Source organism: Acinonyx jubatus, chromosome D3 (genome assembly GCF_027475565.1).
Source record: "Acinonyx jubatus isolate Ajub_Pintada_27869175 chromosome D3, VMU_Ajub_asm_v1.0, whole genome shotgun sequence".
Classification (NCBI taxonomy): domain Eukaryota; kingdom Metazoa; phylum Chordata; class Mammalia; order Carnivora; family Felidae; genus Acinonyx; species Acinonyx jubatus.
In genome coordinates, this window is record NC_069392.1 from 15,435,886 (window position 1) to 15,462,209 (window position 26,324).

Below are 26,324 nucleotides of genomic sequence, written 5' to 3' on the forward strand. Positions count from 1 at the left end.
AAAGAAAGAAAGAAAGAAAGATGAAGGAAGGAAGGAAGAAAAGAAAGAAAGAAAGAAAGAAAGAGAAGGAGGGAGGGAGGGAGGAAGGAAGGAAGAAAAGAAAGAAAGAGAGAAAGAAAGAAAGAAAGATAAAGGAAGGAAGGAAGAAAAGAAAGAAAGAAAGAAAGAAAGAAAGAGAAAGAGGGAGGGAGGGAGGAAGGAAGGAAGAAAAGAAAGAAAGAGAGAAAGAAAGAAAGAAAGAAAGAAAGAAAGATGAAGGAAGGAAGGAAGAAAAGAAAGAAAGAAAGAAAGAAAGGGAGGGAGGAAGGAAGGAAGGAAGGAAACATTAGGGGTGCCTGTGTGGCTCAGTCAGTTGGGCATCCAGCTTATGCTCAGGTCATGATCTTAGGGTTCGTGAGTTCGAGCCCTGCATTGGGCTCGCTGCCGTCAGCTCAGAGCCTGCTTGGGAACTTCTGTCTCCCTCTCTCTCTGCCCCTCCCCCGCTCATGCTTTCTCTCTTAAAAATGAATAAACATTCAAAACAAAGAAGAAAGGAGCCTTCCTGCCTAAGGTCCCTCCACCACTTACTAGATATGAGAGCTTGGGTCAGTTATGGATCCTTCAGCCTCTTTATCTTTTAGAGATGGGAGTAATTACCTCTACCCCACAGCACTGTCATTCATTCATTTGTTTGCTCAACATTATTGAACATCTAATATCAAGAATCATGTTACATGCTTGATACTCAGGAGAACAAACTGGGCATCGCCTCTGACCTCAGGGAGCTTCCTGTCCTGGATTAAATGAAATTATTTGTATAAAACTTTTAGCACAGAGCCTGGCAAATAAAACTTGCTCAATTAAAGTTAACATCATCGTTACTATTACTACCATGGCCCAGTCAGGATGTAAACACACATATCTTTGCCTCTGAAATCCTTTTTAATAAAATAGGGTTTTGTAGGGGCCCAACAGGAGATGAGGCTAGAAGGGGACTTAGGGATGTCCAGAAGAGACTTCAGACGTCAGGTTTTTAATATGTACAAGAGCAACCTGCAATCCTTGTGCCTCCCAAGCATTTTTTAGGTATTTTCACTCTCTTTCTCATGATCCATCCAAGCCAGATGTATTTTTAAATCTCCATAAACATACCCCTCTCTGTGGCAATAAATGTATTTTCCCTTGAATGTGGACCCCGTGTGTTTGATTTGCCTGGAAAGGTGTGGAAACCACCCAGACACGGTGCTAATGGGATGTGACAGAACTCGCAGCTTCCCTGGGCCTGGAAGGAAGAATGTTGACGAAGGGGAAGCTTAATGAGCTTCCACCCACATTTCAATTATCCTAACAAGCTGCCAAAGGAAGGCCTGTTTGCAGTACCGTGTTCTGGAAAGTTTTGACAAGCCCAGGAGGAATCTTTCCGGGCCGGAGCTGCGTATGTCTAGGGAAAGAAAACACTCTTCCTCTGGGAGAGAGGATGACAAGGCCAGCTGGCAGTCAGCTTTGTCACCTAGTACTTGAGGGGATCCTTCCCCAACACGACACCCTCATTAGCCAACCCAGTACAACTGTATCAGCTATAATGCCACCACCGTAATGCCACATAACAAACAGCCACGAAACCTCAGTGGCATATCATGACAATTTTTAATCACATGTCAGTGGGTCAGCTGGGCACTTCCAGTCATCTGAGCTGAGTATGGCTGAGTTCATATATGTCCCCGTGGTCAGGTAGGTGGCATTTTGCTGTTCTTGGTTGGGCTGCCTCGCTTGCCTGGGGCAACTGTGCTGACTCAGTATTTCTCCACACGACCTCTCATCCTACCCACGGGTTTGTACATGGAGCGGGTCCTAAGAGAATGGCCAACATTATTGTGCAGGGTCTCTTGAGCCCAGGCATGGGAAAGGCATGGCGTCACTTCTGCTGTGCTCTATTGGTCAAAGCAAAAACAAGCTTAGCTGATAGAAGGGATGACAAAGTCACGTGGCAGAGAGTAGCTACAGGAAGAACACTGATTGGGTCCATCAGAGCAGTCCCACAACAAAATATAAATAACAAGCACCATTACTGAATAGCAACTCGAGGTCTGTTTTATGTGTAGGAAAGGATGTTAAACTGGGATGCTTTGGGTCTTGAATTCAGCCAAAGCCCAAGAGTAAGATGAGATGTTCAAACACCTGACATCTCAGAGCAAGATGCTGGCCTTGCAAAGATTCCCCAGGTGAAACTCGTTTTGTAACCCTTGGTCCAACACCCACCTCCAGGATATGAAAAGGTTGAGTTGAAAACCAGGGAGAGGATCCTTGGAGGGAGAAGTCCAGTGTGAGGTGATTCTCTGCCCCACTTGACAAGGGGAGAGGCAGTTACCCTTGTCTTGTGAGGGGAACTTTCAGTAGGTAGCTTGAGTCTGCTATGTGTTTCCTGGAGTCTGGAGGGACCAGCCTGACTCAGATCTGAAGAATGTACAGATTAGCAGACTGTGGCTAGAGCCTAGCAGGATTACAGGATGAGGGGAAGGGGTAGCAGTGGAAGCAGGTGCCAAAGATGTATGTGTTTCCCATGAGTTGAGTAGATAAAGGCATCTGCTGAGATGAAGGCATGTTAAAAGGAGCTCCCTCTGCCCAAAAGACGCAGAGGGAGGCACTGATGTCTACCACTTGGCATGGGAGCTGGGAAGGACAGGGGGAAACTGAAGAATCCCCACCATGTCAGGGTACTGTGCCACGTGGAAGGCAGTAGAGGGGGACCCAAAGAATCCACAATGCACCTCAAAAAGAGACTTTTGAACACCTGCTGAACACAGAGAACTTTAAATACCTGCCAAGCAGTTTGTGCCAACACCAAATCGTGACAGTACTAGCCACAGAAGTTCTTTCCTGACCTCGTCAATTGCCCCTCTGCTCCCTCAGGCCATTGGACAGCAAGCAGGAAGGAGGAAGAGACATAGGGAAGCCAACCTCCTTCCCCAATGCCTGAGCTGAGTAAGAGGAGACACAGAGCCGCTACCAACCCCCACAAATACTATGCCTTTGAACTAGCAAAAAGATGCCACCTGAAAGAAGCTTTATCTCCATCTGTCTGAAATTTGCTCTAATATACTCTAACAGTTACCTGTTAGTGTATAACAATTTTTCCCAAAACTTTGTGGTTTAAAACAACATTTATGATTGCCTGGTCTCTATGGGTCAGGAGTCTAGGCACATGAGCTGGGTCCTCTGGCTTAGGATCTCTTACCAGATTGCAGTCAAGGTATCAGTTGGGCTGTGATCTCATCTGAAGACTAGACTATAGAAGGATCCACTTTCAAGCTCACTCACATAGTTGTTGGAGGCTGTTGGCCAGAGGCCACACTCTTCATTCCTTGGGCCTCTCCATGGAATAACTCAACATGGAAGCTTGTATCATCAGAATAAGCAAGAAAAAAGAAAAAAAAAAGCAAAGAGGAGAGTGTCAGCCAAATGGAAGTCAGTCTTTTATAATCTAATCTCAGAAGTAACATCCCATGACTTTGAATGTATTGTATTAGAAGCAAGTCACTAGGTCCAACCCCAAGGGTAGGAGATCACATAGGGTATAAATATCAGGAGGGAGATGATTAGGGGTCATCATAGAAGTCTGCTTCCACACACACTGAATTCATTACAGCTACACACCACGCCATTGGCCAAAAGTCTGTTATAATAAACACACAGATCTCTAGTGTCTACAATGTGAACACTACCCATGTCCTATGTGCTATGCAACCTACCAACCATATGTGGTTGCTGAGTGGAGATGCTTTAACATTTTAAAAACATTTTATCATGGAAGTTTTCGACCATTTCCGAAAGTAAAAGAAATAATAACATAAAATAATAACATAAAAGTGGCCATTCTTGTTTCACTTATGCCCCAATCCGTTCCCCCAAAGCCCCCAGTTGTTGAAAAGCAAATCTCAGACGTCACACTATTTCATCTTTAGGAATTCAGCACGAATTTCCACGTACCCAATTTACCATGACACCATTAACAAGAATCCCCCAATTTCACCTACTAATTCAGTCAGTGTTCTAATTTTTTCCAACTTCAGAAGGGTCTCTTTTACAGTTGGTTGGTTTGGGGGAAAGCTTCGACCCAGATTTTAAACCATTACTTAAGAATGGGCATTTTAATTACTGAGACGGAACTATCCTGAGGGTGAGAATGACTGCCAGGCATCAGTGTGGAAAAAAGGAAGGCTTCTTTTTTTGCAACTCTATCACATCCCACTTGTTCATCAGGATGGTGACACATAGGTTATCTGAAATCCTCAGTGTAGTCCATCAAGGTGGGTGTCAGAATCCTCATTTTTACACAGGAGAAAATGTAGATGCAGGAGAAGGAACTTGCCTCAGGTCACACCGCGATTACTTGATGCAGCGGATGCCCCAACTGAAGTCTTTCTGACCTCCCCAGGGGACTCTGGGAGCTGGCTATAATACTGTCATAGCTTCTAGGACAGGAAGATATCGCGAATGCCTTTTTACGGGACCATACTCTCCCTCGTGAAGCCCTTTTTACCTGATGTCGGCAAGAACCGAACCATATGGGCTCTTAGCTTTTGTTTCCTAATATTCAGCACAGAATTGGGTACATTGCAGGTGCCTATATATAAATGTAGCCCATGTAAAGCCTGGCTGTCCTGCTTCAGCCCTGAAGCCACCATAGCATAGAACCCCATGCAAAGAAAACCCCATTCTGACAGCCAGACAGCCAGTCTGAGGAGCAAAGTCATTCCACTGGCCCAGCCTCATCAGCTTTAGCTCCTTGACAATGGGGGCAGCTCGTGAAGGGAGCTGCGGCTCATGGGGGAGTGAGACAGATTCATGTCCCCACTGTAGACATTCACCTGAGAAAATGTGATTTTCTTTGCTTTCCCAACTAGGTGTTGGGAAGAATCTGATGGAGAAGCATTATTTCTTTTGATGGGGCAGCTATGGTCAAGTGAATGGTATTCTTCCATTCTGGAAAGTCTCCGCAGAAGCAGGTCACCTTGCTCTGGAACCATCCATACACCCCACCCTCTTCTCTGCCTGACAAACTCCTAATCCTTCAGGGCTGGACACAAATCTCATGTGCTCGAGGAAACCTTCTCTGTCTTTCCAAATAGAGCGTCACCCCCCTCTGGTGTACCTATCCCATGTTTGTTGGTCTGTCTTCCCCTCCAAACTGTAAGCCTGATAAAGCAAAGCCTGCGTCTGTCATACCTGGAACATAGTAGACAATAAGTATTTGTTGGCGGATTGTTTCTTTTTATTAAAAAAAACCCCACAACTTGAAAACTGCACTTACTGAATTACTGAAACTCGTATTAAAAAATACCACGGAGCCCAGAGGCATTCTCTCTAGAAAACAAAGCAAAACTTGAAATTTACTTTCTTCTCCCCACTGCTGTTCCCACCAAAGTCCTCTCCTCTATTTGGTCAACTTTTTAAACTCTCCAAACTAACCAAGCCAGGGGCTGGTGTTCACCATCTTTCTCTTTTGATGTAGCCTTTTCTCCTATAACTAACTTGGCCCTTCTGTCTCTTTTGAGTTCTTGCATTCACCCATTACCTAGATCCCAGAGAGCAAAGAAGGCCTCGAGAGTGAAAATCAGCCTACCTCTTTAGAAGGTGAGACGCGATTATCAACTCCTGAAGACTCGAAGTTTTGGCCATTTTGTTACCTGCTATGCTCTCAGCGCTTGGCGTAGTGCCGATCACATAGCTGGTGCTCGATCAAGATCGTCACACATTTTTGTAGTTGCTAAGAGGATGGATGAATAAATAACAAGAGGTGTTTCGAGAGAGACAGGAAGCAAGGGAAAGATGAACAAAGACACCAAATTTTTTTTCCATCTGTTTGGAGGTCTAAGATGGGATGTTTGCCTAAAGAACCAAGTAGCCATAGCTGGTAGGACACAGCCCCTGGTCATTCTCAGACTTGAAGGGCCGTCTGCTGCTGAATCAGCAGGAAACAGCACTGGAGACGTGGGCTAGGTGCAGCTTGGCAGCGTGGTAGCAATTTAGCTGACAATTTCCTTCTATGTTTCAGCATAATTGAATTAGCATCCATGGAGACTGTCTCCCAGACATCGGCAAATGCAATACCGTGGAGCAGGCGATGCAATTCATCTGGCATTATGAGGCATTGAATTGCCATCCAATCCCGCACCTCTCCTCGTTGCTTTGTGTGTGCTCGTTAGAGGAAATTAGGTGGATGCGATGAGCCTGGGAACAATTAAAATCTTCCCACTTAGGCGATTCCCAGCAGCGGTACCCAACTTCTCTTGATAAGCACTCAGGTTTGCTCAGCTAGCGTGCACGCACGACTTTCTGGATGTGCTTTCTAATTCTGAGCAATGGATGACAATTCATTTTGCTTCAGATAGGGCTATGGACTGTTAGGACACAGAGGAAAGACAACTTACCGGGACAGCCATGATATGAACCAACCAGAACAGCATCTGTAATGGACAGTGCCATGGCCGGGAGTCTTGGGGCTCAGTCCACCTGGGAAGAGTATTGCTCAATATGAGTCTATGCAATGGGACTTGATGGTGGACCACAGACAAGGGCCATGAAGACAGTACCCAACACAGCAAGTTAAGGTGAAAAGTTGGGAAGATTAGGAGCAGGATGAGTGGGGACTGAAGAGTGGCATTCGGGCAAATGGCTCAGAACCAAGGTTGTGAACATTAAGAGTGTGCTAGACTGAACGTACTTTGAGGCTAGGGGTGGCCACTTAAAGGACTGTGGTTTACTGGGTAGAGGGAATGGCTGTCAGCTGCTAGGGAGCAGAGTGGTATGGCAGAAAGAGCAGCTTTTGGAGAAACATGGATTTGAGACTGAATACCGGTCCTGCCATGTTTGATGGTTAAACCACTTCACTCCTAGGGTCTTCTGCCTCCTCGATAGAGAAAAGAAAAATCTATCTTGCAAGGCTTGGAGAGGCTCAGGGTTGTGCTAAGTGATACTGGAGGTATCATATGCATAACAGGACTTTGTCTTGGCTTGGGTTCCACCAGAAAGGGACTTTGAGATAAGGATTATAAGGACTGGAGTGCAAGCAGTTTCTTCGGGAGATGATGGAGGGGAAGCGGGAGGAGAAAGCGGGGAAAGAAAGAAGCCAAGGAAGTATTCGTGGTGATCAAGCCAGAGAGCACTGTGAGCACCAGAACTCATCCCATGGGGAACTCCGGGATCCATGCAGAACACAGGTCTCAGAATTAGCTTGGTGAGGGATCTGGAAATTTTTAAAACCGACTCCCATCAGTCATTTGCTGAGGGCTGTTCGTTGCCTAGAGCTTCAGGTCTGCCTTGGCAGTGGGCAGACTTGCCTTCCTCATCTTCAGAGAAAGTCCCCAGGCACATGGATGCTGATACAGGCAGAGGGAAGCCGGCCTTTCCGCTCTGATGTGGTAAGTCCTGATGGGGTTCTGACAACTTCTGCCAGTGGGTGATGCATTGTCCCAATTTGGACCGGGTCCCCTAAGCAAGCCAAGAATGGAACAGCAGGTGCCAGTGTTCCCACGTTCCAAAGAGAGGTGCTAGACCTCCAACAGGGGTGGCAAACTATTTCGTGACCCTTAGCCTCTCACCAAGTTCCGGGAGAGTAGGGAATTGGAAGGGGGCTTTCATTAGACAGCATGGATGGAATGACACTGATCTCTCCCCAGCCCCATAGGGCAAGAAGGGCTGTGTTTCCCTCACCGGAAGCCCAGAGGGAGGCGCTTAGGAGGGACACACGAGAGCATGATTTGTGTCCTCTGAAGACTGGAAGCCCTACAGGCTGCAGTCTGACTTGTGCCTGAAGGATCTAAGGGACACAGGCAGGCGAAGAGGTGGCAATTCTCCCACCAAAGCATTTTCCTTGGGGAAGGAGAGAGAGAGAAAGTGCTGACCTGGAGATATTTGAAAGATGCTTGGCCTAACAAGGCCCTCCGGAGGAATGATGAGCACCCAGGCCATAGAGATGGACCGCGAATAACCAAAGCCAGAGGGAATGTCATGACTGGACAGTGAGAGCATTTCTTTTCTTTTCTTTTTTTTAATTTTTAAAAATGTTTTATTATTTATTTTTGAGAGAGAGAGAGACAGAGCGTGAGTGGGGGAGGGGCAGAGAGAGAGGGAGACACAGAATCCGAAGCAGGCTCCGGGCTCCGAGCTGTCAGCACAGAGCCCGACACGGGCCTCCAACCCACGAACCGCAAGATCATGACCTGAGCCGAAGTCAGACGCTTAACCGACTGAGCCACCCAGGCGCCCCTCACTGTACAGGTTATTTAGAGAAAGTATCCATCAGGTGTTGCGTATCGAGAGCATCTGAAATGTATTAATAAATAGCAGGTCTTGTCATTATGAGCTGGGTGCCTGGGTGAAAGTTAAACCAGAATTCAGGCTGTCAGAGCTAACTCCCAGGGTGTTAAAACTTGCTGATCAGCCCTGGGCCGTACCAGCTCCTGGCCCAGTGGGAGGAAATGAATGACAGAGACCAGGGTCTGTGTCACCAAGCAGAACGTGAGGGGTCCCTGCACCCCACCACTGCTGTGGGGCATCAGGCCCAGGTAGGCTACGTTCGCTGTGTTCATGATGCTAGCTCCTGGGAGGGCATCTTGCTGGTTCCCACTGGACAGCAACTGTAGAAGGAGGCTTGCTCATTATTCTTCCTGAAGCTAAACCTCAGGATGGACTGAGGAGGGCAGTGGGGGTGGGAGCCAGGACTGGCTGCCGCCTACAGCAGCATCAGAGCACATGGCAAACTGCTCCCCTGGAGCTCAGATCCCAGGCAGGTGCTGACAAAATAAAATCAGAACTGAGACAAAGGGATTTCTACACACAACCTGTGCATTTCCAGCCTTCTTTCGTACTGGAAAGCGATGGAGATGTGCTTTTTCTCCGCATGCATCACGGATCCACGGGAAACTTCTTCATTGAGCTATAGCTCTTTGTTCTGCAGGACAGGAGCTACTTGAGGGCAGGGACTGGGTCTCAAGTCCTTTTTGTGTCAACCAGGAGGAGTCTGTGAAGCAACCAAAAGCATTTATTTGGGGTCTTCAGGATTGCAAGCCAGGAGTCAGAATGGACAGACCTTCCAAGAGGGGAGTGAAGGCTCATTAAGGCAAAAACCATAAGTTTGCTTAATTTGTTCTGAAAGAATTTTGACTGGTGCTGAGAGAGTCAAACTATCTCTACTACACAATTGGCTACTTAGTTAACAGAGGCTACATTATCTCTATTTTGACTGACTCTCTTAGCAATGTTTATTTCACTTTGGAATCTGATTTCGCATTTGAATCCCAGGAATCTAGCCTAGGGCTGGATACAGAAAGAGATTGGGCTTTAAATTCACACAAATCCTGGTTTGAATCCTAGCTCTGCTACTTATTAGCTGTGTGACCTCGGGTAGATCACTTCACCTCTCTGAGGGTCAGCTCCCTCATCTGAAACATGAAGATAAAAATACCTACCTCCCAGTTGGAGGGAAACAGAACCATATTTAATGTGCTGGTTCCAATGACTAGAACGGTAGCTGCCATCATCATTATTTTCTATTGACATTGTCTCATTTCCTCACCGTTGTGTTCAGACAGTTCTGGTTCTCTTATAGAATTCAGTGCAAAAATGGCCAGATCTTTCATCTACTCAAAAGATGTTTCCCATTTTTGGTAAAAATCCTTAGTGACACAGTCCACAGACATCGTCAGAGCCGAAAATACTTTTTCATTATCAGATAAGAAGATCCCTTCTGCAGTCTCCTCATGCTCTAATTCTGCCTCCAGTTGGTCCTGAGGGAAAGTAATCTTGCATGACACTTCAGCTTTACAGCTAAAATCAAATTTAGCATCCCGGTTCCCAATGGGGCAAACCCAACATTTTCACGTGCTTCCCACATGTCAAAGAGAATAGACGCATCTTTTGTTTCAAGCCAAATTTCTCCAGGTCGGTTTTCTACATCGTAGTTTATTTGAGCCTCCGCTCTTCCATCTGTGAAATGGAGCCAATGAGAACGTCCTCTCTCATAGGGTTGTTCTGAGAATGGATGAATGGCCAGAGAACTCAGGTTAGTCACACTGTTGCTTCCACAGACCCCTGCTGTGTCACGGAGGAAATCTGTGGTTCCAGTCCATTGTGGTTGTTGGCCAACTTTCTGTCCAGACTCCATTGGATCAAATTTGCTCTGTTAAGCAAAACTGATCAACTTGGACACTTTTTGTGAATTCTGGCCAAATACCCCAACTGTTTAGTTTTTGCTCTCATTAACCTTAAAAATTAAACTGTCAGTTATTTTAGCAGCAAAAATGGGTTTATTTGGGAAAAAAGGAGAGAATCACAATCCCAGACAAGCAGGCTATGGCAAAACCACAAACAAGGGCCCAGAAGGAAGGAAAGGAACCTCTTTTATAGAGGAGAAGGTGAGGGGTGGGGGCGGTAGTTGGAAGGGCTGTTGTAAACAAAAAGTCCATTGGAGTAAACTGGGGGTTCGAAGTGTACTGGCTTCTCATTGGCTGAGCTGTGACTGTCTCTCATTGGCTGGGCTGTTGCTGAGGGAGGAGAGAACTTTTCTTCCTCCTTTAGGATAGTAAAGTACTATCACTTGTAACTGTCTCTCATTCTGTTGGGTCTGCAATTGATTCTAAGTAGTAGGGTGTGAGAGCTCCCCCTGCTGGCCGTCTGACTCCATTTTTAAGGAGGTTTCCTTTGATTAATCTTCACATTGTTGAACCAACAGAACTCTAAGCTACAGAAAGAACTTGGAAGTGAAGCTGAGTGCTTTAGAGGAGTGGAGGGGACACGCCACAGGGTGTGGGTGGGAATGGTTAGGGACAAGGCTAAAAGGAAGCAGGACAGGGCCGTGAAGGTGAAGCAGCTGGCTGCCAAGTAGAAGTGCTCTGATTCTCTCCTAAGCATCAGGGAGTGATCAGAACAGAAAAGGGTGCCTACCCCTTGTCCGACTCAACTCAACCTTGTCCGACTCAACCCCACGTGGCAAAGTGCATCTCTGGCATGGAAAGTGCCCAGAGAAGGAAAAAGGAGGGTCAGAGAAAGTAACAATTGCAGCTACCACTGTCTGAATGCTGTGCCTGCACCTTGTATATGGCATCCACTCACCCCTCCCGAGAACCCAGCGAGGTGGGCATTATTATCCTCATTACACACAGATGGTCCTCCAGCCCTGAGAAGTGAGTTTCTCAACATCCCCCAGCTGCCTCTTTCTATCTGCCAGGCCTTTCATGTTTCCATCATTATTCAATCTTCAACAATCATTTACTGAGTGTCAAACCCCCGTGTCAGGCACTAGGCAGGTTGGTATCAGGAAAGCAGAGAAAAGAGAGGATTTCAGATGAAGAGGTCGGGGGAACAGAAGCCCAAAGCCAGAACCAGGTTTTGTTTCTTGCAAAGTGCCTGGAACAGTGGCGCCAGCAGCCTGTGCCCAAAGGCAATCAGACACAAAAGTAGAGCCCAGCCCCTGGCGGGGAGGGGGTGTCACCTCATCCTATCAGAGAGAGGTAACTGTCCTTGAATCAAAGGCTTCCCAGAAGCACCGCTAGTAACAACAATCAGCAACACTGATTATTGAGCAATTTGCTTTGTGCTGAGCAGTTTATAGGCTCACTTCACCGACACCAGCCCATTTAACCGTCACAGTGACCCTAAGAGGCAAGCAGGGTAACGGTCCCCATTTAACAGATGTGCTGAGGCCCAGAGAGGTGAACTCACCTGCCCAAGGGCACATAGATCGGAAGAGGCAGAGCTGAGATTCAAATCCAGCTCTCCCCAGTTCTAAAGGCTGCTTCTGAACCTCCACAGGCCCGCATCCCCTGCAGTCACGGACTCACCCCTCTTCTCTGTGGATAGGGGCTGACCACCCCAGGAAGGCTGTAGCAGGTGAGGGCTGAGTGGCAGGGAAAACAGCACTCGAGCCCTGCCACTTAGAGCTGTGCGACCTCCGGGAGCCTCAGTCCCCTCATATGTAGAATGGGAACAGTATCATAGAATGGCTGTGAGGACTTCACATGTGACCTCACCCGCAGGAAGTGAGCACACTGTCCACACTCCACCCCTCTTAGGAGCCTCCCGTCCCATCGTCATGTCCCACAGGAAAAACGAAGGCAGAAGTCCCTGAAATGGCAAAGAAAAGGCCGCAACTCTTCTGCTACCACTAGACTGCGGGCCCTCGGGAGGAATCTCGTCTGTGGTTCCCACGGGACCGGTCACGTGACAGGTAGGGTTGCTTCTGAAAACGCGCATGCGCGCAAGCACACACACAGCGCAGGAGGGAAATACATCAACAGGGTTCTCCCCGGTTATCTCTGAGTTTCGGCACCTTATCTTTCTTTCTGCTTATCTGCATTTTCTGACTTTCCTATGATGCACATGTATTATTTGTGGCATTATCTGAGATCTTGAAAGACATACACCCAACTAGTGCTATAGGTTACCTCTGGGAAATAGGGATGAGAAGACCTAGTTAATGAGGGGAGGTCTTCGGGGGGGGGGGGGGAGTTGTTTTTTGTTTTTCTTTTACTTTATGTACATCCCTACTCTTTGCCTTACTTTTATAATTGGTTTTGAAAGAACGATATAAGCCACGTGGCACATGACAGCAGAAATAGCAAGAACATCACATGAGAAAGACTTGCCTTCAAATGCTGGCGAAGAGTAACCACTCTAAATCTCAGAAGTTCTCCATCTGTAAAATTGGGGTTAAAATGCTGCTTTGTCAAGTTTGTTGTAAGGATTAAAAATAAGGGCTCCTGGGTGACTCAGTCGTTTAAGTATCCGACTCTTGATTTTGGCTTAGGTCATGATCTCAAGGTTTTTGAGTTCGAGCCCCACATCTGGCTCTGTGCTGACAGCATGGAACCTGCTTGGGATTCATTCTCTCTTTCTCTCTCTCTCTGCCCCTCCCCCACTCATTCTCTTTCTCTCTCTTTCTCTCTCTCTCTCTCAAAATAAGTTTTTTAAAAAACTTAAAAAAAAAAATAACCTGTGCATAAAAACCTCAGCATACAGTAAGTGATCAGTAATTGAAAGCAGTTATTAAGAGCTTTTTGTCTGTGCTTTTATGCTACATAAACAGGTGCTTCTCCAGGAACCAATATGGTGAAAAATAAACCCTTGCTAAGCACCCAATCAAAATTCTGCATCTCACTACAATGAAACACATTAGAAAATGTAAGGTGGGGGCCCCTGGGTGGCTCAGTCCGTTAAGCATCCGACTTCAGCTCAGGCACGATGTCAAGGTTGGTGAGTTCGAGCCCCATGTCGGGCTTTGTGCCGACAGCTCAGACCTGGAGCCTCCTTGGGATTCTGCGTCTCCCTCTCTCTCTGACCCTTCTCCGCTTGCACTCTGTCTCTCTCTCTCTCTCTCAAAAATAAATAAGCATTAAAAAATTTAAAAAAATAATATGTGAGGTGTGTCTGAAATAAAATATCCACCTACACTCTCTAGTATCAAATTTGATCCCTCAGTGGCCAAATATACTCAGTGGTCAGTGGTAGATCTTGGACTTCTCTAAGCTGGGCAGAAAAATCTGGAGTGTTCTGTTTTGTTGACTTTTATTTTGTTCTTTTTCTATTCCACCACAAAGCCTTCCTCTGGCTGGAAAATTCACCAAGACCCCCTCCGCCTCCCCGGAATCCCACGAGGAAGTGAGATTTGCCCCGGACACAATGGTGGAGCTGAGCTAATCTCGTCTTACATCTTTGGGAATTCGCTTGCCTGTTGACCCAGGTGCCCTACACATGCTCACAAAAACCTTCTGCCAAACTTCATTAGCCATTGAGGCTTCGGTGCCGTTATTCTGAGCCCCTTATTTTCTGGCATTAATTTAAAGCAACATTTTCTCACCTCCTTTGGCGTGCTTCCATGAGTTGGAGGCTTAAAAAAGGAATTGCCATGGACTTTGTCACAAATTGCCTAAAATCAAAATGTTTGGTTTCATCTCCTATTTCATTTCCAAATGATTAGCAGCCGCCGCCTGGAGCACCTGTTAGCAGGACTCTGAGACCATTCCCAGGCAAAGCAAAACAACCAAACAAAATAATCAACAACTGAAAAACACCACAGCCTTATCAGTTCATGGTTTCCACTAATGAGTTACTGATGTCTGTCACGGGCATGTGCTCAAGGACTGGTGACAATATCTGACACGCCAAATCGAATAAAGCATTTTTTTTTTCTGTTCACTCCAAAGAAGCAAACTGGTAGGAATTTCGTGTGGTGTGGTGTGGCCATTAGAACAACTATTATTTATGAAGTGCCCCATGAGCTAGGGTTTTTCCCATACACAATACATCTTAGAACAACTCCTCAATTATCAGGACGGTCTTGCTTGCAAGGGTCAGACAACCAACCCACACTAGCTTAAGCAAAAATAGACTTATTTGGGCTCATGTAACTAAGAGGAGAACTGAGGTCAGCAACAGGCTCCAGAAACTTCCTCTCTCATGTCTCATTTTTACTTCTGTCTATCTGTCTTTGCCTATTGGTCCCATTTCCTCCTACTATAGACAGGCCTGTTCCATATGAAGAGGAACATGGCTGCCACATTCCCAATAGGTATAAAATGCTACTTTCTCCCAGCATGTGTATATTGGTTCCCAGGGAAAACTCTGGTTGGACTGTTTAGGTCGCATGCCTCTCTCTTGCAGCAATCACTGTTTGTGGTCAGATGATTTGGCCAGAATTGGGTTATGTTCTGCTCCTTTTGACCAGAGGTCTGTGTCTGTTCATAGGAGAAAAGTTTAAAAAGCTTAATAAGCGGATAAAAATAAGGCACTATGAACAGTTGGGCAGGTTTCATGCTGCACAAGGGTGCCAGCTGAGGGGTTAAGTAGGAAATAAAATCCTGCCTGTGCTCTGCTCAGCCAGCCATGCACCCTGGCCCCCAGTACATCTGCTGGAAGAAAGGATGCCTTTTTCTAATTCCTGCAAAGGTGTCACAGGGGTAGCGGCGGCTTTGGACAAAAACAACAGTTACTGTAGGCCACTACAAATTCTAGGAAGTAAATAATGATTACCTCTTTTTTTTTTTAATGTTTACTTATTTTTGAGAGAGACAGAGACAGAGCACAAGCAGAGGTGGGGGCAGAGAGAGAAGGGGAGAGACAGATCCGAAGCAGGCTCCAGGCTCTGAGCTGTCAGCACAGAGCCCAGCGTGGGGCTCAAACTCAAACCATGAATGAGATCATGACCTGAGCCAAAGTTGGACACTTAACTGACTGAGCCACCCAGGCATCCCAATGATTACCTCATTTTTAAGATGAGGAAACGGAGGTCCACAGAGGTAAAGCGACTTGCCTAAGGCTATATAGCAGGAAATGCCAGATCCAGGATTTGAACCCAAGTCTCTGGCTCCAAAGCCCATGCTTTCCCTGTAATAACTCATCAGCTACCTGTGGGGAGTGGGGGGTGGGGGCTCCCCCTCATACCTAATAGCATGAGGAAGAAGTGAGAAAAGTGGATTCCGTGTGCCTCTTGTGTCTGAAAAACCCAGCTATCCCCATGGGGATAATCTAACTAAGAAAAACAAGCCAAGCCCAAGACAAGACACTTCACAAAAACTGTTTGCAAACAGCTTGGAAGTCATGGTGTTTCCTTTAAAAAGGTAATTTCTTGCTTGGAACAGTGAGAAATTAGATGCAATCTGTTTTGATTTCTTCCCAATTTAGGACACGCTTTAGTGACCAATCTGAAGACATGCCAGCATCCTTCTGTCTCGAGGATATGTTAGTTTCGTTTATATCTCTGTTCATAAAGGACATCTAAATCATCCCACAGGAAAAGCAGCCCAGAATTGATACAGCAGACATGGAGACAGACTGAGCTGCATCTTTCTGGATATTATTATTAATAAGAATAATAATAATTACCATTCACTGGGCATTTACTGTGTGTCATGTCTGATACTAAAGACATCCATCACCACACAGCCTTATTAGAAAGTCAGGGGAGGGTAATTTTGGCTATTAAACATCTGAACACCCTTTCTTGGAGGAAAATCCTCCATTGGGTGATTCCTGGCAGAAGCTTGACCTGTTCCCTCCACAAAACCAGAAGAAATCAAGAGTTCCACGAGCTCCCCTATATCCTTCCAGAACATTCCATGGTTGCTTAAGTTAACCAGTGTCTGTTTCCATTCTTTGCATCCAAGCATCCTGCTGTATAAAAGTGTTCTTGGGGAGCCTGGAGGCTCAGTCAGTTAAGCATCCAACTGTCAGTTTCGGCTCAGGTCATAATCTCGCAGTTTCCTGAGTTCGATCCCCACCTTGGGCTCTGTGCTGGCAGTGTGGAGCCTGCTTAGGATTCTCTCTCTCTCTATCTCTCTCTCTGTCTTCCCCTCTCTCTGCCCCTCCCCTACTCAAAGTGTCCTCTCAAAATAAATAAATAAACTTTAATAAACAAATAAATAAAAAATCAAAGTGTTCTTATCCCCATTTTACCGATAAGACTCTGAGACTCGGAGAGAGTGTAAGACTGGGTCAAAGAGTTAGAAAAGCTAGAGAAACGCAGAGCAGAGCTCCCTGAAGGCATAAGAGAGGCATAATGTTAGCTATGAATACGAATTTCATCCTCTGGGGGACCCCTGGCAAGTTATTTCACCTCTCTCTGGGTCTCAATTTCTTCATCCCCAAAATGCAGATGATTATGCCAGTAACACAGAATTCCTGAGAGCACTGAAAGAAGTCACCAAAAGACAAGAAACCAAAAAGAAAAGAAAAACAATCATGTAGGTATTGCTTTCAACATCAGGTCTGGCACACAGAAGGTGCACGACACCCGTTAGCCGTTGTGTCTGTTGTATCTGTTATTATCGTTTGTGCTTATTAGGCTTTTTCTATCGTGTCACAAGCGGGGCTTAGCTGACCATCTAGTAGGACTGTGTGCTTTACCTTGTCATCCCTTTCACCCCCCAGAGACGCGGCTGAAGGAAAGCGGAGGGTGATTAATAAGTCCACCAGGAGAGGTATTCTACCTCTTGGCACGGGGGTGACTTCTGAAACCAGACATTCACTCTGGTTCTGTGTCTCAGGGGGACCCCAGCACAGACTGGCAGAGGCTCAGCCAGGGCTCATCGATCACGCTAATGACGATGGATTTCCACCCTTTGCCACTTGATCACCAGCTGCCCAGGGTTTTATCACCATTTCCCAGGGCAGAGCAGGCCACCCCCCCAACAACTCCTGCCCACGAGGGCCTTTGTTTCTTACTCCCTGTCACCCAGAACAGAGCCAATTAAAGAACTCACTCATGTCTCCACCCTCCACCCCTTTAATTACAAACAGTGCTGAGAGTTGAATAACACAGAACAAAAGACAGATTTATTTACCCCAGGATATAAACAAGATTATCAGAAACAAGCATTCAGAAGCCCTTAGCTCCTGGGAGAATTTTAATTTGCTGACCCCCTGCCTTACAGAAATCTTGGGGTTTTTTTCACATAATTATAAAACCCCAAGAGTCTCGCCTACTTGAGTTGTTTGTTGGCACACATTCACCACCCTGGCTCCTTGCTCTCATTGGCCAATCTTAAGTATCTCCACTGGGGCTTTAAACCAGGCTCTTTGGAGACAATGCAGGAAGCTTGAAAGAAATTCTCTTTTCCTGGTGAAATTGTCCTGTTGTGGGCCATCTAGGATGACCAAGGCACACAGACAGGAGCAGAGAGGAGGTGACGTTTCATTGGCTTTTGGTTACAAATTATTTAAACTCACATTGAAATGGCATTAAGCCAAAAAAGGAGCGTACCGGCTCCTGTAACTGAAAAGGTGACCATTAAAGCTATGTTCAGGTACAGTTCAATGCAGGGGCTTCAAGCATGTCACTGAGCTCAGGATCACTCTATACCTCCTCTCACCTGTGTTTCTCTGTTGGCTTCTTTCCCTTGGGAAAGAAGGTCCCCAGTATTCTCAAGTCTCCAACCTATCAACTCCTGGAATTGAGTGCCACAGGATCAGTTTTGATCATGTGCCCACACTTGAACCAATCACTGAGGGAAGGAAGAAATACACTGATTGGCCAGATCTGGGTCACATGCCCAAGGCTGTATATGGAGTATAAGACCAATTCTATTTGAACCATACAGAATAAGGATGTCAGGTGGGTGAGTCCCCAAAGAAAACTCTAGGTGCTGTACCCAGAAGATGGGAGATGGATGCTGGGCAGATGAAAACAATGGATGACCAACAGAGTATTATGCTGGGGTAGAGATTGTAGAAGACAATCTTCCTGGGGCAGCTTGGAAGTTGTCCTTTAGCATCTATTATGGGCTGAACTGTGTTATTCCCCCTCCTCCCCAGTTTATATGGTGATGTCCTAACCCCCAGGACCTCAGAATGTGACCTTATTTGGAGACAGGGTCTTTACAGAGGTAATCAAGTTAAAGTGAGGTCATTAGACTGGGCTAAGAGCCCAGTCCAATATGACAGATATCCTTATGAGACAGAGAAGTTTGGACACAGACACACATACAGGAAGAATGTCATGTGAACATGAAGATAATCATCTCTAAACCAAGGACAGAAGCATGGAATGGATTTTCCCATATAGTCCTCAGAAGAAACCAACCTTATATTGATACCTTGATCTTGGATTTCTAGCCTCCAGAACTGTGAGACATTAAGTTTCTGTTGTTGAAGTCACTTAGTTGTGGTGGTTTTTTTTTTTTTTTACTGTTAGTTTTTTGTTATTTATGACAGCCCTAGAAACTAATACAACATCCTTTGAGGAAGATGTCAAGACAGGTGGTTGGCTCATGTCTCACTTCAAGCTCTAAGAGACTCCTAAGATCTGCCCCCGCCCCTGCCCACCCAGACTCTTGCACATTGTTGGGGCTTCTGCTACCATGGTCATTCTTCATTTTGGATACCTATTGCCATATGGGTTTTCACTGCTCAATACAACATTGATTCCAGTGTGAAGCTCAGCCCTTTTCCATACCTGCCACACATAAAAAGAATCCACTCACCCAGAACATGTCTGTACACTTTGCTGAAGTCTTGGAGTAAGGAGGAGAAGATTAAATTGCAAATTCACACAAAGCTTCAAAACTGAACAATGAGAATTCATGTTTTCCACTCATTCATTCATTCATTCATCAAAAAAAAAATTTTTTTGAAAGCCTACTTTGTGCCAGACTCTGAGACATGAGAAGACACAAGATAGACAAGACCTCTGTATTCATGGAACTTATACTTTAGCTGGGAACACATATGATAAACAATTAAATAAGCAAGAGAATTTTGGAAGGAAATGTCAGGAAGAGAATAGTAGGGTTGAGTGGGCACTTTGGGGATGACATTTAAAAAAATTTTTTAATGTTTATTTATTTTTGCGAGAGAGAGACAGAGCATGAATGGGAAAGGGGCAAAGAGAGAGGGAGACACAGAATCCAAAGCAGGCTCCAGGCTCCGAGCTGTCAACACAGAGCCCGACATGGGGCTCAAACTCATGAACCGCAAGACCATGACCTGAGCTGAAGTCGGTTGCTTAATTGACTGAGCCACCCAGGCGCCTCTGAGGATGATATTTTTAGCAGGATGACATCTTTAGCAGGAGTTGGGGAGTCAGGAAAAACCTCTCAGAGGGGATGAAAGTGGGAGGGGCTAACTCTAGAAGAAAAGAAAAGGAGTGAGCCACGTGGAGGTAGAAGGCAGAGGGGATGGGAGAGCATTCCAGGTATGGAAGCACTTGCACTTGAGAGGGTGAGGGGAGGGCTCGGGAGTGGGGGGGTGGCGGCCAGGTTAGGAGAGTGGCCCCAGATCTCTAGAACTTCCTTGGGTCTTAGCAAATTCCCTTCCTTACCTAGTTCTGTTATTCAGAGGCTTATTCATCCGGAAGCTGTTGAATATGCCCCAGATTCTACTCAGTACCTTCTGCAACACGGTTGCCCAATACAAATATAATACTAGTCACATATGCATTCTTAGATTTTCTAAGAGCCACGTTTTTTTTTTAAAGGGAATTAGCGAAATTAATTTTAGTAAGATATTTTATTTCATTTAATATACAAAAAATATTGTCTTTTGACATGTAATCAATATAAGCACTGTTGAGAAATTTTGACATCCTATTTTTTAGTACTGTCTTTGAAACTCACATGTGTTTTATACTTACACCATGTCTCAGTTTGGACTCGCCACATTTCAGGTGCTCAATAGCCACAGGAGGCTATGGCTACTGCATTGGACAAATTCATCTCCAACCATCCAATGGGAGGAGGAAGGTTGACCTTGAGATTCTTTTCAAGAGTGTAATAGCACAGTCCTGTAGGCACACATGGGCTAGAATGTGGGAATGTCATCCTGACCTCACTCTCATTTCTCTTAACCTCAGCCTAGGGGGAAAAAGCTACAATAACAATATTAAGTGTCCAGCAGAGAGCAAAGGGCCCACCATCTGCTGGTGGGCCCCCCTTAAAGGAATGGAAATTCCCATTGACTGACAGACATCCTGGAAGGAGGTCAGGCAATGAGGATGCAGAAAGGCAGCCTATTTCCATAGTTGAGCTATTGTCGATAGCGCTGCTATAAACATTGGGGTGTATGTGCCCCTATGAATCAGCACTCCTGTATCCTTTGGATAAATTCCTAGTAGTGCTATTGCTGAGTCGTAGGGTAGATCTATTTTTAATTTTTTGAGGAACCTCCATTCTGTCTTCCAGAGTGGCTGCACCAGTTTGCATTCCCACCAGCAGTGCAAGAGGGTTCCACTTTCTCCACATCCTCGCCAGTATCTGTTGTTTCCTGAGTTGTTAATTTTAGCCACTCTGACAAGTGTGAGGTGGTTTCTCATTGTGGCTTTGATTTGTATTTCTCTGATGATGATGGATGTTGAGCATCTTTTCATGTATCTGTTGGCCATCTGGATGTCTTCTTTGGAGAAGTGTCTATTCATGTCTTCTGCCCATTTCTTCACTGGATTATTTGCTTTTTGGGTGTTGAGTTTGGTAAGTTTTTTATAGGTTTTGGATACTAATCCTTTATCTGATGTGTCATTTGCAAATATCTTCTCCCATTCCATCAGTTGCCTTTTAGTTTTGTTGATTGTTTCCTTTGCTGTGCAGAAGGTGTGGTATACACACACACACATACACACACAATGGAATACTACTCAGCAATGAAAAAGAATGAAATCTTGCCATTTGCAACAACATGGATGGAACTGGAGGGTATTACGCAAAGCAAAATAAGTCAGTCAGAGAAAGACAGGTATCATATGATTTCACTCATATGTGGAATTTGAGAAACACAACAGATGAACATAGGGGAAGGAAGAAAAAATAAGATAAAAACAGAGAGGGAGGCAGACCATAAGAGATTCTTAAATACACAGAACAAACTGAGGGCTGCTGTAGGGGAGGTGGGTAGGGTGATGGTTTAAATGGGTGATGGGCATTGAGGAGGGCATTTTTTGGGATAAGCACTGGGTGTCATATGTAAGAGATAGATCACTGAGTTCTACTCCTGAACTCAAGACTGCATTGTATGTTAACTAACTTGAATTTAAAGAAAAAAGAAAAGACAAAACAAAAGGAAGGTGAACCTTAGGCTGGGAGGCAGGCGGGGCGAACTCCCATGCAGGCAATGCTCACAGGGTAGGGGGAGCTCTGTAAATGCCCATGGAGTTGGGTTGGTGGGTTCTGAGCGTGTTACCTCTAGGAGGTACATGGAACATTCAGTCTTGGAACATCCAGTCAAGTCAGCATAAAAGTTGCAGCCTGTTCTTGCTGCCACCATGGGCAGCAAGGTCTGTCCTGTGCTGGAGGGGAGACGCAGAGGGCAGAGCGGCAGCAGCTGGAGGCAGAAGGAAGGGAGCTGAAGCGGAGAGAGCAGTGCCTCATGGGAAATGTGAAGCAGTGGTCCAGAGAGCCGCACTGGCTGAAGTGACAAACAAGATGAATTTGTGAAACATGCATGTGCTCCCGGGGGATGACGGGGGAACCTGATTTTACAAAAGGAAAATAAAAAGAAAAGAGGGGTGGAAATAGAAAGGAAGAAAGAGAAACTGGAAGGGAGAGAAGCTTCTAGAAATGGAGTGGGATGAAAACCTGAGCATCACAATTAAGGCCTTAAAAAGAAGAGCAGCACCATAGACCAGTAAAATCTGGGCCCTGCTGGTGAATGAATGAATGAATGAATGAATAAAAAAATCCGTGTGTCCAGTTGCTGGTCTGAGCCTTTTCCGTGGCTCATTTAATTTACTCCTCACGACAACACTGAGGCCAGTATGATCATTTCACTTTATGGATGAAGATATTGAGGCTCAGAGAGGTTAAATAATTGATCAAGGTCACACAGCTAGGAACTCATACAGTCAAGAATTGAACCTGATTCTGCTCTTAACTCCTACACTCAAACTTGTTAAGAGGTGTTCTGGAGAACACCAAAAGGTCTCTGTTACAAAAAAACCCCACACACATAACAAAAAACAGGGGGAGAGGGAAGGAGGATGGGAAGTTTAACCAAATAAAATTGGAAAATGTGGCATACTGTCACCCACTTGGAAAGTCACAGAACACAGGCAGGAGGCTGTTACAGGCTGTTCTGGTTACCTATTGCTGTAAAACAAACCAGCCAATGATGGTTATTTTTATGTGCCAACTTGGCTAGGCCACAGTACCCAGGTATTTGGTCAAACACTTATCTGCGTGTTGCCATGAAGTGGTTTTTTTTTTAGATGACATTAACATTAAATCAGTAGACTTTGAGTAAAACAAATTAATCTTCCATAATACGGGTGGGCCTCACTCAATCAGTTGTCGGTTTTATGAGAAAAAAGACCAATCTCCCTTGAGGAAGGGACTTCTGCCCACAGACTGCCTTGGGACTCAGGCTGCAGCATCACCCCTTCCATGGGTCTCCAGTTCCCAGTCTGTCAGCTTACCCTGCAGATTTTGAACATAGTATATTATGTTCAAAATATATATATTGTTAATATGTTATTGTTCTGTTTATCTAAAGCACCCAGACTAATACCTTATATATAATGTAGTATATAAGACTAATACCTTATATACATACCTTATACTTATATATAATTTATACCTTATAATACTAATACTTTATGTATATATAAAGTATATATATATATACACACCTGTATATATACTGTATATACGTGTGTGTGTGTGTGTGTATAATCATTTTTGTTTCTCTAGAAGTCCCAGACTAATACACAGCCCAACCTTAGTGGTTTAACTTTTTTATCCCCATTAATTCTGTGGCTGAGGATTCAGACAGGGCACAGCAGGGACCACTCATATTTTAATTAAAAAAAAATTTTTTTTACATTTATTTTGAGAACCAGAGAGGGACAGAGTCTGAGCAGGGAGGGGCAGAGAGAGAAGGACACTCAGAATCGAAAGCAGGCTCCAGGCTCTGAGCTGTCAGCACAGAGCCCGACGTGGGCCTCAAACTCATGAACGGTGAGATCATGACCTGAGCCGAAGTCGGACACCCAACCGACTGAGCCACCCAGGTGCCAGGGGACCATCCATCTTTACTCCACCGTGGCTGGGGTTTCACCTCTGCCGCCTCCTCTAACAGCTGGAACTGTAACAGCTACAGCCGGGAGACGCAGTTCCCAGGTAGCTTTGCACTCACCTGTCTGGCACTTTGGCAGGACACCCAGAAGGGTGGGCTCAGCTGGGAATACTGGCCAGGGAGTATACCTGTGCCTCTCAGAACAGGGTGGTTCCATGTTCCAGGAAACAAGGTTGAAGTGGTATATGTTCTTTTATGATGTAGCCTAGGATGTCACACAAAGTCACTTCCACCATACTCTGTAGCTCTCAGATTCCAGGGGAAGGGACAAAGTCCCCACCTCTCAACAGGAAGGGTGTGAGAAATTTTGCAGCTAAGTTGTAAAACCTCCACAGAGGCCTTAAAGAAAAAAAAATCTGTTTAGTCTTACTTAACCTGACTTTTCTCAAGATTCCACTTATCTATAGTCACAGGTGAAATTGTGCCCTCCTCCAAAATTCAGATGTTGAAGGGGCACTGGGTGGCTCAGTCGGCTGAGCGTCCAGCTTCGGCTCAGGTCATGATCTCACAGTTCGTGGGTTCGAGCCCCGCATCGGGCTCTGTGCTGACAGCTCGGAGCCTGGAGCCTGCTTCGGATTCTGTGTCTCTCTCTCTCTGCTCCTCCCCTGCTCATGCTGTCTCTCTCTCTCTCTCTCTCTCCTTCAAAAATAAATAAAAACATTTAGAAAAATTAAAAAAGAATTCAGATGTTGAAGCCTTAACCCTCAGTATCTCAGAATGTGACCTCATTTGGAAATAGGGTCAGAGCAGATGTAATCAGTTACATTTAGAAGAGGTCATACTCGAGAATAGTGGGTCCCTAATCCAGCATGACTGTGTCCTTATAAAAGGGGGAAATTTGGACCCAGAGACACACACACACACACACACGGGGAAAATGATATGAGAAGATACAGGCAGAAGCCAGGGTTATGCATCTCATGAACCACCACATGCTAGGAGAGAGGCATGGAACAGATTCTCACTGCCCTGAGAAGGAACCAGCCCCTGCTGACACCTTGATCTTGCACTTCTAGCCTCCAGAACTGTGAGGCAATAATACGTTCTGTTGTTTAAGTCACCTACTTCCTGGTTCTTTGTTACAGCAGCTGGAGCAAACTAATACTTCATTTGTGCTTTCACTCAGCCAAATTCAAGACCTTTCACAGCACGGCCGCCACTGACTGCCAATGTCAACTTCAATTCCCTTAGCTTCCCCTCACTTTATGTTCCCTGAAACTACATTTTTTGGTGAGGATTAAATAAAATAATATACACAAAATATCTAGTAAATGGGAAGTGTTCAATACACAGCAATCCCCTTCCTGCACCTGTCTGCCCCCTCCTGGTCATTCTGGCTTGTTCCACTGCCCTTGCCCCTTAGGTTTGCTTTGCTTCGTGGGCTCTGCATCTTGAGCCTCTCTTCCAGACACCTGAGCTGCCAGTCTCCCAAAGAGGCTGGAGTCTGGCTCCTCCATCCCTACACAAGCTTCTCCTTCAGGCTCCATGCAGAGTCCCCAGGCAGCCCCTAAAGAGTGGGTGGGGGGCTCACAAGGGCAAGCAGTGTGGCGGAAAGAGCCTTGGGAAATTTCTGGGTTTGATGGAGGCAGTGGAAAACAGGGAGTGTTGCGAGAGCAGGACACATTGCTGAGCACAGGAGATTGTGCTCAATCTGGGCTCTAGTAAAAATTAGCTATATGACTTTGGGCAGGTCTCTGAGCCTTTCTAGGCCTCGGTTTCCAGATTTATGCAGCCCAGATATTCTCAAGGATCTTCTCTCCTTTATAGATACCTTTGTACAAATGGTAGGAAATTTGGTGTCCTCCCCAAGATTTCTGCAGACTCCCAAAGATGCTTCTGTTTTGTTCTTAGTTCCATTTAGGGATCATCTGGATGTGCCACTCATGGGGTCCCTTTGACACTGGGCCAGGCAGATGAGGTATTCAGCTCCCCACTCAGTCTCCAACAAACTAACTGCTCACATAAAGTACTTGTGTGAACAGGCCTGTAGAGCGTATTTGGTGCCCTCCTCTGATTCTCCCAATGTGAACCCAATTTTCTGGAAAGCACTCTTTGCCCACCTCAAACCAAGTAAACGCGAATGCGAGGCCATCTCTGGCCCCAAGGGTGAGCACATGATCTAGTTCCGGCCAATCAGAGCATTCCATCGCCAAAACCACAATGATTAAAATGGTCGTGTGATCCTAGTCAGTCAAATGAGAATTATCCCTGGGTCTTTTTGGAAAAAACTACTAGGAATCAATTCCTGAGAATGAACTGTTAACCTTAAAAATAAAACTGTCGGTTATTTTAGCAGCAAAAAAAAAAAAAAAAAAATGGGTTTATTCAGGAATAGCAGGGGATTATGGTGCCGACCCGCAAGGTACACCAAAACCATAGGCAAGTTCCCAGAATAAAGGGGAGGAGCCTCCTTTTATAGGGACAGGGGAGAGTTGGGAGGGCTGTTATAAGCAAAAAGTCCACTGGAGTAAACTAGGGATTTTGAAGTATAGTGGCTTCTCATTGGCTGAGTTGTGACAGTCTGCCATTGGCTGGGCTGTTGGAAGGGCAGGAAGAAAGCCTTTCCCCCTCCTACTCCAATAATAAAGTGCAATCCACCTGCAAGATTCCTCTCTCTTCCCGTTGGGTCTGTTTTGGACAAGGCTGGTAGGACATGAGAACTCCCCCTACTGGCCTCCAACTCCATTCTGAAGGAGGTTTCCCTTTCTCAATTTCCACAGAACCAAAAAAGCAAAGAAATGAGATATAAAAAGACACCAAGTGTCAATGACATTATTTAAGGCCCTGGACCCAGC

The 26,324-nt window shown here is 45.6% G+C and overlaps 1 long non-coding RNA gene across 1 annotated transcript; it reads right to left on the reverse strand.

The window, feature by feature from the left end:
• Positions 1-483: 483 nt before the first annotated feature.
• LOC113595126 (uncharacterized) lies at positions 484-24,843 on the reverse strand. The gene is made up of 3 exons (XR_003415587.2): positions 23,590-24,843; positions 3,215-3,375; positions 484-1,910 (listed from the first exon to the last, which is right to left on the reverse strand). It is a non-coding gene; the product is annotated as an uncharacterized LOC113595126 (long non-coding RNA).
• Positions 24,844-26,324: the final 1,481 nt, after the last annotated feature.